This window comes from Miniopterus natalensis, chromosome 13 (assembly GCF_054644295.1).
Source record: "Miniopterus natalensis isolate mMinNat1 chromosome 13, mMinNat1.hap1, whole genome shotgun sequence".
Lineage (NCBI taxonomy): Eukaryota > Metazoa > Chordata > Mammalia > Chiroptera > Miniopteridae > Miniopterus > Miniopterus natalensis.
The window spans coordinates 63,501,927-63,516,789 of NC_142093.1; positions in this window are offsets into that span (position 1 = coordinate 63,501,927).

The window sequence follows — 14,863 nt, forward strand, 5'->3', positions numbered from 1 at the left end:
GTTGGGAGTGAGGAGTAAATCTAGAAAAAAATCCCTTCTCCACCCTCCCCCAGCTTCCTTGAAGGAGTAGGCTTGTTCCCTGTTCCTGGAACAGAAATGATTCTAAGTGGCTCACAGTGAACCCAGATGGTTCTTCGCCGGCGAGGGAGGGTTGTCCAGCTGAGGCATGGCCCTGGCCCTGCAGGCAGGACCCTCCCTCGTCAGCGGGACCATCCGGAGGCGCAGCCTCAGAGCCGGTCTGACCTCCACTCTAGTGATGGGGAGCCAGGGTGGCAGTGAGGTTCTCCCCTAGGCGGGGTGTCTGCCTCGGGGCTGTCTCCCCAACACTCCTCTCCTTCCGTTTCTGAACCATAACTATTCCTGAAACTTACCTCTGACCCCACCCTCAGGCTCATGGGGCCTTGGATAGCAAAAGGTGACAGCGGCCCTGACCCAGTTGCTGTGCCTTTGGACACTCACTAGCTGCTCACGTCCCCACTGGACTGGTCTCAGCCAGACTCACGGGTTCTCTGGCAAGGACGTGGAAGAAGCAGGAGTGACACACACCAGGTACAATCAGCACCACGCACCCTGATAAAGGAATGAGGTCAACGACGTAATAGTGGCAGCTATTGCGCTAAACTCTGAGCCTGTGTTCTTTTATTTTACCCCCATGATGAGACTGCTGTGCCAGTTTCGCAGATAATATAGACGAGATTACAGAGGTTAAGTGTCTTGGTCAACACCTTACAGCTGGTGAGCAGAGGGTGAAGTTTACACCCAGGACTAGGGAGCCCACAGCCTTCGCACTTCAAAAACTGCAGTTTCTGTGACAGACGCTGCCGTGTCCCCCCAGCACCTGTCCCCGCTGCTTCCGGCGGCAGAGCCAGCAGGCTCTAAGCAAACCAAGCACCGTCCCGCACCAAGGCCGCGCTTCCCACCCTCCCTGGCAACTAGCAGTGGCAACTCCACAGAACTGGGGTGAGGAAACGTAAGTGGAAACGCGTGGTCGCCACGCTCCCTCCTGCTGCCTCGGGCAGGACGCGAGGGCGGGGTTCCCGCGCCGGCCGGCGGCGACAGGACCGCGGCTGCGTGGAGCGGCCCCTCCCCGACTTCCTTCGGTCACGTGCTCGGGTTTCCGCCCTGCACAGCGAACCCAGCCCCAACATGCTGACTTTTCAGAGTTTAGAAGAAGGACCCGGGGTGGGAAGCCCGGCCGGGCGCTGACAGGCGCGTGTCCATAGTGGCCGTCGTTCCGACGCTCAAGTGTCTGAGGGGCGACTCTAAAAAGTCCCTTTGACCACGGGCAGGAGGAGCTCCCCCGGGACGCAGGCTCAGGCGTAGCCTGGGACTAGGTGAGGGCTTGGGGCCAGGTTTAAATTATTTTCCACCAGAAAGCCAGGCTGCATCCTCAGGGGCAGGTGGGGCTCCGGCTCAGAGCTACAGAGCTGCAGGAACCCAGAGGAATCCCGTCCTGTCACTTCCTTTCCTGGCGATGGAAGCGAGTCGGACGTTGACCCTGTTCTCAAGATCCCACATCTGGTCAGGGTTAGACGTAGAGATGTTTCAACAAGGATCTTATCCAGTAAAGCAAAACTCTAAAATGTCCTCCTCAAGTAACTGCCCCCCCCCCCCAGGCCCCCAGCCGAGAGAACTGTCTGGGCTCCTCTCCGGGGACTTTGGCAAAAATAGCTGCTTTACTGACCTTTCCAGGAGGGGGCTTCAGGCAGCTGAGCCACAGACGCGTCGCAGGGGCTGCTGGTCAGGGAAAGGCTGGAACCCGAGTGCCGGGCTGGGGAACAGAGCCTTTGGCAGGCCCAGAGGGAAAATAACTTGCTTTGCAGAGGTTTGCAGCGAAGCGCTGTTCTCCGGCCCGCTTTCCCCAGACTGCCTTTAAATTACGGACGGTCCACCTTTCTGCTGGACTCTGGCCGGACGCCTCCGGGAAGGGAGGCTGAGGGAAGGGCAGCTCTGCCCCCAGTGTTTCCGTTACATTCTGCCCTTGTGTGTTTCTTTGTTTGCTTTGTTTTTGTCAAATAACCATGTCTCTCCACACCCAGTGTAAGAACACAGAGGAACAGGATGAGAAAAGCAGGGCCAGGAATAAAAAATTTTAAAAAGACCAAAATGCATGAAGAGCTGAAGGAAGGAGGGATGGGGTGAGGGGCAGAGCTCGCGGCACGAGCCGGGGGCCAGGGAGTTACGTTGCCTTTATTTCCGGCTTCACCTTCTTTCTGAAAGTGTTTAAACAACTGTGTCTAAAAACCCTGAATCAGGGCCACAGTCATCCAAACACAGGCGGCAGGTCCTGCAGATTCATGGGGTCAGACAGCTCTTAGTCACCTCCAGCTGGTAGAGTCAACTCCTGAAAACCCAAACGTGCTGCTTCAGGCATGTGGTATAACCTGAAACACGTGGGCAAAACAAATATTTACATCAGAGTTAAGCTTGGGAAATGTTTTTAAATGCGAAAGGAAAGCAAAATAAGAGGCATTTTGAACCGAGTCTCCGGAAGGCACAGAACGGTGGGAGTTTGGGGGGAGGGAAGATCCTCTAGCGAAAGATGTGGAGCAGCTTGGAGGCAGCTTTGGTTGAAAATTGTCCTGGCTCAAAGCAGAACTCCTAATAGGTCATCCGTAAGCTACTTCAGTTCTTTAGAAAAGGTAGAAGCTAGTTCCGCCACCCACCCCAGAGCAGCACGGCGGGACTGTGCGGTTGGCCCGCCAGGCCCGGGACAGCGGCCTGATGTCCTTGGCCTGGTGGGGCCTGAGGGGACAGCTGGCTCCCTGGGCCCGGCAGAGCAGAGCATGGGCCACATGGGGTGAACCAAAGGAAAAGCCTGAAGAGGTCAAGACTTGGCTCACCAGGGGTACCTACTCTCCTTGCATTTTACTTCCTGCCAGCAAGCATCTTATCCCCGAAAACCATCCCTGTCAACCTTTGGGCCTTGTCCAGCTTATTCCCTAACACCACTGACTAGGAGTTTCAGGAAAACAACTCGGCTTGTGGTCCCACTCACCCAAGTCCTCTGGTCACATGCTGTATCCCCATTAAGCCTGAGCTATTCAGAGCCCCCGGCGGGCGTTTGGGTAAGAGGGGTTCGCTGCTCTGAGCAACTCCAGGGGCAGAACTCATGTGCCTGGTGAGCGCAGCCTCCCCCTTCAAGCATGAAGGCGTGGAAATAGCCTCGATGCTTCAGTCGCTTACCGCAGGCCACGGAGCGGGTGGCCGGACAGCGCCGGGTGTAAGCCTGAGTCTACACAGCCCTCGCTGTGGGTTCTCACCCTCTGCTCTGTAGGCCATCAGGGGCTGGAGGCGCTCACCAAACAGCCTTCCCGGGCCCAGCATCCTCCACAGCTGCCCAGCTGCTCCTCCTCAGAGGGACGCTGCACGTCTTCATGAGCACTCAGGATCAAAAACTCCTCTGGCGCTTCGAAATACAAACCTGCCTCCCCGTAAGCTCTACCCATTGGACAGCTTCCACCCGAGGGGCAGCTCAGAAGTCTGCGTCTCCCAGGAGTCCTGAAACTTAGGGAGCCTGTGCAGGGGAGCGTCCCGGAGGGCACGTGGACTGCAGAGGCCGACTAGAGCCTGAGGGAGGAAGCCAGGAGCGCCGCCTGCCTGCCGTGACCGCAGGCCGACTGTGTGGCCTCTGTGAGGCTCAGGCTGCTGCTCTGTGAGGTGGCTGTGGCCCGACATGCATCCCAGGAGGCAGACGGCATGTGATACGCAAAGAGGTGAACGCAGAGCTGGCAGAGAGAGCACGCCACAAGCCGTCGCTCTCAGCGTTTCACAGAAGCAGCCCCGAAACTCAGGGAGTAAGTAAATTCCTGGAGCACGCGCGGCGAGGGGGCCTGGTGAGCAGCCAGCGCTTCCACCGCCTGCGTTCCGGCCAACTCCCCTTTCTGCGATCGCAGTGAATCACTCAGCTAACAGCATCACTGTACTAGAAAGCTGTGCCACCTTTCCTCCTGGGATCATTAAGCCTGTACACATCCGTGTTACAGAAGGATGTTTAGCATGTAAACACACACACGCACACACACGCACATCCAGAGCCTACGCTGGAATTCTGAAGCTTTCATTCAGTGACAAAGGGCGGGAGGCTGGACCCCCGCCTTCACCCTGAGACCTAGCTTTGTGGCTGGGCAAGCCACCTGGGCATTTACTCAATCTGGGTCACAGTTTCTTCATCTTTAAAAGACAAGGGCTGGGCCGCTGGGGGTTGCCACACTCCGAGGTGTAGAACCCAGGGCTCTCGGCCGTCTGGACTTGAACTTAGTCCTCAGTCCTGAGCGCAGCTTCCATGCCTGAAGCGGGGAGCCAGGGGCTTACTCAGACACCCACTCTGTGGGGCCACTCACAAGACAGCAGATGGCAGAGCTGGGGCTCAAGCCCTCCGAGTCCCCCGAGTACTGGAGTTCCAGCTTGTGGGGCTCCCTGGGAATGTTAATTCGCCCCGACTCTGCACTGTGTGCGCAGGAGGCGTGGTGAGCAGAGCGCACCCTTTCACCCCAGTGACGCATCCGCCTCTCGTGACCTGAATGTGGCAGCACCTCAGGCGTTGGATTTATCCACGATCCAGAAAACTGGCCCATTTAAACTGCACCACAGACGAAGGAAACAAAGACGAAAGATCTGAACAGCAGAAAGTAACCAGCAGGGCTCTGGCACCAAGGCGTGTGCCCCACTCACAGGAGAGGTCGAAGGCCTCCTGCAGACCCCTCCTTCTTTGGTCATGAGCGTGGCTCCAGTTCTCAGAGTGGCCCTCTGGACTTTCTAAAGACACCACGGCAATATTCCCCACCCCCCTGGCCTTCTGCTCTGTGACTGCGCCACCCTGTCACCAAAGGTGGACTCCAGCCCCCTCCCCGGAGTGCCGGCCGGTGGCTCGAGCCAAACGACAGAGAGAGGCCAGCGAGCTCAGAAGCGAAGTCAGAAAAAGCCACGCAGCTCTGCCTGCTTTCCTGGGGCCTTCACGCTGAGGGAGACCAGCCACCTGCGGACCGTCCAAAGACCCTGGGACCGCGTTGCAAGGGCCACCTCGTGTAGGAGTCGGGTGACAGTCCACCTGTGCACGGTCTCACCAAACTCCCCTCAAGGACCAGCCCTGCGCGGCCGCTTCAGACGGTCCAGCTGAGAACCGCTGTTGAGCTCAGAGCACCCCTGGAGTGGAAACATGGCCGAGCCAAGCCCTGCTCCAGGCCATGCGCGCAGGATGTGAGTGAGGATTAACCGTCTGCAGAAGCCACCCCCTTGGGGCGGTTGTTATGCAGCAGGGGGTGAGCGGAGAGCTCAGGGGCCGCAGGTGGGAACGGGAGAGGCCGGAAGACCGCGCAGAGGAAGCAGCCGCTAACCCACCCGCAGCGGGAGACAGAAACACTGTCAGGACAGGAGCAAGAACCAAAGCATACAGGACCCAGGGGCCTTAAGGGCTGACACAGGCCCCGCTCACTGTGCCCCCTGGGGGTCAGGGGGTCAGCACACAACCAGTGCTGGTCATGAGCCCTGAGCCACGAGAAGAGCGGAAGGTCCGTTCAGAGCCTCTGCCTCCAGGAGGGGACAGCGCAGAGCCCGCGTCGGGGTAACAGTGTCGCCGCCGCCCCTGGGTTCCCTTCCTGCTTCTGCCGATGTCCCCAGGAAAGGGGAAGACACAGGCCGCCCGCTGAGAGGGAGGGGAGGAAGTGGCGATGACGTCGGGGAATCCACCGACAGCAGGGGAAGCGGAGGGAGGGAAGCCGACGAGGAAGCAGGCAGGTCCTTCCGCTCCTCGGGTAGAAACCGAGTGCAACGCACGAAAGCGGACGAGGGGAGCTGGGAGCAGAGGCTCCTGTGCTTCGCTTTAGCCTGATCCCTGAGGCCCCACTGGGGTAAATAAGGAGCCGTGACCAGGAGGCCACGGGAGGCGGCAGAGGGTCTAAGGTCAGCCCCCTGCTCGCCTCAGCTCCCCCCGACGGGAAAGGGCCTCCGTGGGGGTGGGAGATGAGCAGGCCTGGCTGACACCGGCTGCGTGACGAAGCGAGGCCGCCTGCGCTGCGGGCGGGTGCTCAGCCCCTGGGGAGCCCTGTGGCCCACGGGGCCGCGCGCTTGCCAGCCGGTGAATAAGCCCCTCCGAGGCCCAGAGCTCTCCTCCCGCTGCTGCTGCGACCTCCCGGTGCTCCCCGCAGGCCTCGCTCCAGCCGCTGCTCTGGCTTGTGGGTGCTGAGCCCGCTGCTGGGTAAGGACTTAGAGCATCACTTGCACAGGTGGCCAGTCTGAGCGGGAGAATGACCACACGGCCACGACGCAGAGGCCCTGCGCAGCCCCTGAGGGACACAGTGGGGCACACCAGCCAGAGCATCGGCCTGACCATGGGTTTTCCCAGCCACAGACCTCAGAAGCAGATTCAGCAGGACACCCATGGCAGCCAGGTCCGGGGCATCTCCATGGAAGCCAGTGAAGGCCCACGGCTGGCAGGTGTGGACTGGCCACCGTCCCCATCGTGCCTTGGGGACACAGCTCCGCAACACCCAGATGCCTGCCCGGCTGGAAGAAGGGCGAGCTGAGAAACTCTGAAAGACTGAGCTTCCACCTGGAAGAGACTGAATGATTCCAAGAGAGGAAGACTGGAGCCACCAAGATGGGGATAGCATGTACTGGTAGGATTAATTCCTTTTTCCTGATGACAAGGGGCCTCAGGAGACAAATGCGACTCTGTTAGAAGCGTTAGCCAAGGCACACTTTGGTGGCATTGATCTCAGTGAGTATAAACTTTCATCAGGTTGCATACATTTTACATTTTCTTCCAAAATTATTACATCCTCAAAACAGGTGGCATTTCATTTTACGCTAGAAGGACATCTTCCACTCGCCGGACAGGGTGCCGACCCAAACAGCGTGGCCCCCCAGCCCCGCGCCCAGCACGCCGTGAGAGAGGTGGGCGTCAAGCCCGCACACCCGCAGTAGAGCCCGAGTGATTTCACATGCGCGTTTGCAGAAACCCACGCTGCAGGAAAGCCCGGCTCAGCCTGAGGACAGCCTCGGCTCGCTGGGTTTCCCCCAGACCCAGAGTGCCCCCGAGAAACCGTCTGCTCTGCCCTGGGGCTGGGCAAGTGTGCATTCCCTGGCCTGGCCCCTGTCTTCTCTCAGCTTTCCGTGCCGGCCAGTTTGTTCCCTGGCTCCCTGACGCTGGCCGTCTGAAACCCTGGTTGCTCCCCCGCCACCCAACTGACCTCCTGAGCAACGCGATGTGGCAGAGAGAACCCTGTTCAGCAATATCTGGAGCTTTTCTATTTTGGGGTGCACACAGGAGTTTGTTTCTCTGCACCCTTCAAGTTAGGCATGGCCACATGGCTGGTGTTAGCCATGAGAAGTAAGCGGGAGGGACAGGACGTGGGTCACAGGGCGTGCCTACCCATCTCTCTCCTGGTGCCCTACCCCCAGCCCTTGTCTCCTGTCGCCGTGAACCCTGAGCCCTTGTTTGTCAACAGCAGTCACATAGGGCGGTCAGGCCATCCTGCTAGGAGGCTGAGGTCTACTTCTACTCGTGGATCCAGTCGCTCGTTCCTGAATGCGCTTCTCCTCCTGTTAAACAGGAGGGACACCTACTTCTCACCACAGCACTCGTGTCAAAACTCTCTGCGTCCAGCAGATGGTCTCTGCAAGCTCTCTTCTGTGAATGGCCCCAAAAAACTATGACGAGCTCGGCTGGCATGGCTCAGAGGTTAAGCATGGGCCCATGATCCAAGAGAGCAAGGTTCGATTCCTCGTCAGGGCACATGCAGGGGCGTGCAGGAGGCAGCCGATTAATGACTCTCTCATCACTGATGTTTCCATCTCTCTTTCCCTCTCCCTTCCTTTCTCTGAAGTCAATAAAGATATATATTTTTAAAAAAGCTGTGACAAGCCATCACAGTCTGAAGCAGCGGACCAATGACAATATGGAGCATGAGCGAAACTCTTGTGTTAAGCTACTGAGATGTTACATCCGCATAGTAACTGGGACTGGCATGCACAACAGTCAGAGGACAATTGGGGCATCACATTTGTTTTCTATTGCTAGGTAGCCAACTGCCACACACTCAGGGACTTCAAACCACACCCACTGATTAGCTCACAGCGCTGTGGGCAGATGTCCGGCCTCAGCTTGGCTGGAGTTTCTGCTCAGGGCCACAGACTGATATCAAAGCTCAGGGTCCTGTTCCAGGTGCACGTCTTGTTGAAAGAAGTCCATTTCGAATTCTATAACCAAGGTCCCCCCTTCCTTGCTGGCTGTCAGCGGAGGCCACTCCTAGCAACTCGAGGCCTCCGGCCATTTCCTGCCCCTGGCCCTCCCCACAGCCCGACCGCTTGCTCCCTCCAGCTCCTAGAAGATACCAGATGCTGCTTCACATCTCCAACCTCTCAACCTTCGGGCAAAGAGCCCACTGGCCCTGTCAGACACACCCAGAATGGTCTTCCTTTTTATTAGCATCAAGTCAGCTGACTGGGGCCGTAAATTACATCAGCAAAAGGTCCTCACCTTTTCCCCAGAAGGAAAGCTAATCATGGAAACGACACCCCGTCCTGCTCACGTATCCCACCTTCATTCAAGGGGAGGGACTTGCACAAGGCCATGGATCACTGGGGGTCATCTTGCTTTTTAACTCTCACCCGAGGACATTTTTTCCATTGCTTTTCAGAGAGAGTGGAAGGGAGAGAAAGAGAGAGAGAAACATCGATGTGAGAGAAACACATCGATTGGTTGCCTCCCACACGCACCCTGACTGGGGTGGAGATCGAGCCTGCAACTGAGGTACGTGCCCTTGGCTGGAATCGAACCAGAGACCCTTCAGTCCCCAGGCCGATGCTCTAGCCACTGAGCCACGCCAGCCAGGGTGGTTCTTAGAAGTCTTCCTATCACAGACATTTAACAAAGTGTTCTGGTGAATATTAGCACCAGGAAATTTAGGATTCATCCAAAGCCTTGCATTAATCTCTTCCTTGCTCCCAAATAAGAAATCCGTACCCTGAATATTCTGAATCCTTGCTACTCAAAGTGTGGTTCGTGGCCAGCAGCACAGACATCTCTGTGACAAATGCAAAATCTCAGGCTCCACCTCGACCTAGAGTCAGAGCCATCTGCATGTTAACAAGACTTGAGACACGCTGCTCGTTAGGACTGGCTTCTCCCTAAACAAAGCAGGCACGTGGCGGGAGCACTGGTGGGAAGCTGCCCGGATCCCCGGCCCACTCGGAGCGGCTTCCGAGGTCCTGCCATCAGAGCCTCCTAGGCTCTGAGGACAACTCTAAGGATGACAGTTGTGATGATATTGAAGATGGTGATGATAGCTAGCACCGAACATCCTGCAGGAAGCAGGCACAGTGTGAAAATGCATTACTTCTTTTAATTTTCCCAATATTTTATGAACTCCATACTATTATTTTTGCTTTAGAGATCACAGGAGTTAAATAACTGCTCCCGGGAAGCACAAATAGAAGCCTCGGGGCCAGGATTCGAGCCTCACACCTTCAGCTTCGGGTTTGTGACCAAATCGTCACAGGGCCTCAAAGCTAACAAACTGGGACGCACGGGCCAGCTGAACCTGCCGCTGCATATCACTCGGCCAGTGCTGGCGGCCCTTTTCGCTGGCCGTCTTTCCGAGGCCCGGTCACTCTCTGCCTCCCAGATGTGACTTCCTGCACGGACCCTGAGTGCACCTGGGTTGGCAGTCCCCAATTAAGTCCAAGAATTCCTAAATTTCCTAAATTGACATTTCATACCAAAAAAAATGTGGGTGGTATGAATACCTTCCAGAGATTCTTAAAAATAGCAAAGAGCCCTGCTCGCTAATCCACCCTTTTCTGATGGGTGAAGCCAGCGTCCAGAAGCATAAAGCCGTGTTCCCAAGTCAAACAGCAAGGTAATATCCAGGTTTTAAACTGGGCTCTTTGCCCCAAAATCAAGTGCCACAATCATTTGCCTCCTGTGTTTAGGAAATTATTTATGCCTAATGTGGAACAGAGGTTCTTAACTAAAGTGCGCCTCAGAATCGCCGGCAGGCAGTTCATGCAGACCCTCAGGCGTCCCCCTTGGTGGTGCGGCTGGTGGGTCAAGTGCCCACTTAGTCCAGGAGAGCCAGGAGCCGCGCACATGCGACAGGTTAGGGCACAGGTTTTGAAAGGAAAATGAGTCTGTGATCAGCCTAAAAAGGGTGGGGCGGGGAGGAGCGGAAGAGGGGGGCCAGGCGGTGGGCTCGGCCTTGGTTATGCAGCAGCTTTGAAGCTCCTGACGCCTGGGCTCCGCGTGAAAGCAGCCCCCGGGCCAGCGGGGAGCAGGGCAGAGGCCTCCTTTTGCCTTTTAGGGAGATCAAATGGGCTAAAAGACAATTTAAAATACAATTGAAATGGGCAAGACCATGATGAGGTTGGCAGGAAGGGGCTCTTCTATTCCACACGGAGCTGGTGGAAAGGCCCCGCTCTGCTCTGGGGAAGGCAGAGCTCAGAGAAAGGCGCCGGGCGCGGGTGAGCGAGGCGGGCGAGGCGGGCGAGGCGGGCGGGAAGACAGCACAGGGAGCCCGCACAGGGCGCAGGGCACCGACCGTGCTGCGGGGAGGGGCGGGCGGCGAAGTTCAGCCGCCCAGCCGGCTGCTCGGTCTACAGAGGGCACATGGAGCAGACCTGGGCCGGGAGGCAGGGCAAGCCGAGGGGGCCGGGGCTCCAGGGAGGACAGCCGCCGAAGGGGCCTGGGAGTCAGGAGCCAGGGTGTCGAACAGCAGGCGCAAGCATGAGTTCACTCGTTTCTATCAGATCACAGTCCTTACATTTGATTCAAGAAAATATGGGGAGAGGAGACACCGTTCCCTGACAGGCCAACTCTCTGACCCACGAGCTGGTCCCAGGCCAGAGCAGAGGTGCTGACCACAGACTCCTTAGAGACTGATCATAGTGGGTGTTCATCCTGACTTAAGTCAGCGCCACCCCTGCCCCCCACTGGACGCTGATTCGTCGTCCCACTGCACCCTGGTTCCTGCCTGTCCTCTGCCTGAGCCCACAGCACTCCGCCTGACCTCTGAGCCCCCCACAGCACTCCGCCTGACCTCTGAGCCCCCCACAGCACTCCGCCTGACCTCTGAGCCCCCCACAGCACTCTGCCTGACCTCTGAGCCCCCCACAGCACTCTGCCTGACCTCTGAGCCCCCCACAGCACTCCGCCTGACCTCTGAGCCCCCACAGCACTCCGCCTGACCTCTGAGCCCCCCACAGCACTCCGCCTGACCTCTGAGCCCCCCACAGCACTTGCCTGTCCCTCTGAGCCCCCCACAGCACTTGCCTGTCCCTCTGAGCCCCCCACAGCACTCCGCCTGACCTCTGAGCCCCCCACAGCACTCTGCCTGACCTCTGAGCCCCCCACAGCACTCTGCCTGACCTCTGCCTGAGCCCACAGCACTCTCCCTGAGGCCCCCACTCTGCCTTTCCCTCTGACTCATAGAAGGTCCTCAGAAACCCTCTGATCCAGCCCCTTTTGTGACAGGTGGAGAAACTGAAGGCTTACAAAGCCAAGGTCACCTTCAAGCTGGTGAAGGTCATAGAGATGAGAATTGGCACCCAGAGGAGGCACTGAGGTCCAGAGACATCAGGAGAGCTGCCTGAGGTTCGTGCAGAAGTGGAAACCGGGGTCCTGCGCACAGATCCCTTCGATCCCTCTCTCTCCCGCTCTCTCAGCCTCTTACCTGCAGCTCTGCATTTTTCTCTTTGTTGCGTCTTGTCTGGGGAAGGCCGCCAGGCCTGACTTTCACCTCGGTGGAAGCTCTGCGCTCGGGGTAGGGATATATATCCTGGACCTCTGGGATTTCCCAATCGGGCGCTGTCGGGCTCTCCGACTGGCTGGTGGTGGACACACCTTTTCCCTCCTCGAGGGAGCACCCCGGGCTCGGTGCTGGATGCACCATCACTCAGATGGGGAAGTAGCCGAGGGAGCTCTGTGTAAGTTTCCCTATTTTTTGTGACTGGCTAAGACTATGTCCTTCCAGCTGGGGGGGGGGGGGTAAGTGGCGTGTCCATTACCCTGTTACAGAGTTAAGGAGGACTTTCAGTCTTTAACCAGTGGGATGGTCAATATTCCACCCTTGGGATCCTTTTGGGATTGAAGGAAGGTTAAGCTTGTAAGTCCCCAGCTCCCGGGTTGACATGATTTTAATTAAGTGAAAGGGGTGATTTTCTAAATCTTTATTACAGTTTGTGGAATTTGCCTAACTGAATGGTTTGTGCTCTGAAAATGACAACTCAGTCCTAAGTCATGTCTGTACAAAACACGTCTCCTAGCCTTCCTTGACGGGACCCAGGGTGACATGGGCAGCTCCTGTCTCCCCCTCGCCACCCCCACGGGGCTAGAGAGGACCGTAGGCCCAGCCCCACAGACACACCCAGCCAACTCCAGCCCTCCACCCGCCGCACTGACCGAAAGCCTGCTGTCCAGCCTAGATGGGCGTTAAAGAGCCCTCGGCCAGGCCCCTCAGCCCGGTGCCTCCCTCGACATGAGCAGAAGCCAAGTGGGGAGGGGGAGGATGTGGCTGGTTCCAAGGAGGCTTGGGCCAGGCTCGGGCCCTCTGGGTCCTGCCTCTCTGTTGGGCAGTCACAGTCAGGCAGCCGGACAGATGGGAGAGTGCACTTTTCAAAATGTCCTCGAACCTCCATGTTCCTCACCCTAATGACACTTCCTGCCTGGTTTACTCGGATACGGAGGTTCTTCCAGATGAAAAGCGTGATGTAGAAATTCTTTTAGACAAAAACCTAGGAATTTCCTCTCCAGAACAAAGCTGAAAGTCAAAAGGACCCATGAGCCTTAGTTGAATTATTTTGCTAACAAGGAAGGTGGCTCTCAGAGGTCACAACTCAGGTTGGGTAAATAAAACCTAGATGGAAACTTAGAGGTCAAAGCCATCATCCAGTTTCAAAAAGAGCAAACCAAGGCGCAGGCACATCGCGACCACAGGTGAGGAAGCTGGTTCATTTGCGGTGTATCTGACGTGCTGATGGGGTGGTCATACGGAAAATGGGGCGTTGAGCCAGGGGCAAAAATTACACTGTATCCGTGTGGGTTCTTTTCCCGAGGACTGGGGGATACTTGTATTTGTTCCAAAATGTTGTCATGGTGAGATTAGAGAGCGAGCTATAAATTTGGGGTCAAGCCAAGTAAATTTCAAAAGTGTGAATTCCCCCTGGCAGGAAAATCTCACCAAATACCATCATCATCCCAGGACAACAGGCATGAGAATAACTGAGGCCTCTGTGCACTCGGAGACATCGAGCACACCAGTCCCGCTGACCTGCCTGGGTTGGGGTTCTCTTCACTGAATAGCACAGGGCACCCCACAGCGTAACGTGGCCAAGGAGAGGAAGTGAAACCACAATCTGCCTCCGCCGAGCCGAGTGTAACCGCTGATCTTGTGATCCTCAAAGAGGAATTTACAAAGGTCGGGCCTGGCTCTGGGAAATCTCCACCACAGAGCCACAGAACTGCTTTGAGGAACTCACGTCTCAGACCCCGCAGCCACCCAGAAGGCCCCACGCCTGCAGCCACACTCGGAGCAGCGGCTGCCTTCCCGCACCCCACCCCCATCCCTGGCCGGCTGTCCTGGTCCCCTGCCTCCGGTACATTTGGCTCAACTTCTCCACCAACTGATGGGAAATAGACAAGGCACAGACTGTTCCAAAGCATCTCGAAATCCTCTGAGGTCTGAGGTGAAAGTCACCCAGGATGTTTATTGCAAGGATTGAAGCAATGTGTCTTCACTTTTTTAGACCCAGAGGCCTTTCCAGAATCTGTTCTGGGTCAGGAATCAGCAGTATCCTCTGAAAACCCTGGTGGGGCGGTTCCAACGTGCTTCCTGCCTGTGACGTGGAGGCCAGAGGGCCAGGGAACAGGGAGGGCGGGAGGAGGGAGGGCAGTGTGTGTTGGCCACTGTGTCATGGATTATAACGGCGACTATTTGTCCCTGGTTTTATGAGACAGCCTCTGTCATATTATCCCCATAAATTTACTCATATTATCAGATCAGAGTCCTTACATTTGACTTAAGAAAATACAGGGAGAGGAGGCACTGTTCCCTGACAGGCAGCTGGTCCCAAGCCAGAGCAGAGGCGCTGACCACAAACCTCCCTCAGAGACTGAGCACAGCCGATGTTCATTCTGACGTAAGTCAGCACCTCCCCTGCCTCCCACTGGGCGCTGGTTCCTGGTTGTCCCACTGCACCCTGGTCCCCACTTGTCTCACTGCACCCTGGTCCCCGGTTATCTCACTGCACCCTGGTCCCCAGTTGTCCTACTGCACCCTGGTCCCCGGTTGTCTCACTGCACCCTGGTCCCCGGTTGTCTCACTGCACCCTGGTTCTTGGTTGTCCCACTGCATCCTGGTCCCCGGTTGTCTCACTGCACCCTGGTTCTTGGTTGTCCCACTGCACCCTGGTCCCCGGTTGTCTCACTGCACCCTGGTCCCCGGTTGTCTCACTGCACCCTGGTTCTTGGTTGTCCCACTGCACCCTGGTCCCCGGTTGTCTCACTGCATCCTGGTCCCCGGTTGTCTCACTGCACCCTGGTTCTTGGTTGTCCCACTGCACCCTGGTCCCCGGTTGTCTCACTGCATCCTGGTCCCCGGTTGTCTCACTGCACCCTGGTTCTTGGTTGTCCCACTGCACCCTGGTTCTTGGTTGTCTCACTGCACCCTGGTCCCCAGTTGTCCTACTGCACCCTGGTTCTTGGTTGTCCCATTGCACCCTGGTCCCCGGTTGTCTCACTGCACCCTGGTCCCCGGTTGTCTCACTGCACCCTGGTTCTTGGTTGTCCCATTGCACCCTGGTCCCCGGTTGTCTCGCTGCACCCTGGTCCCCAGTTGTCCTACTGCACCCTGGTTCTTGGTTGTCCCAT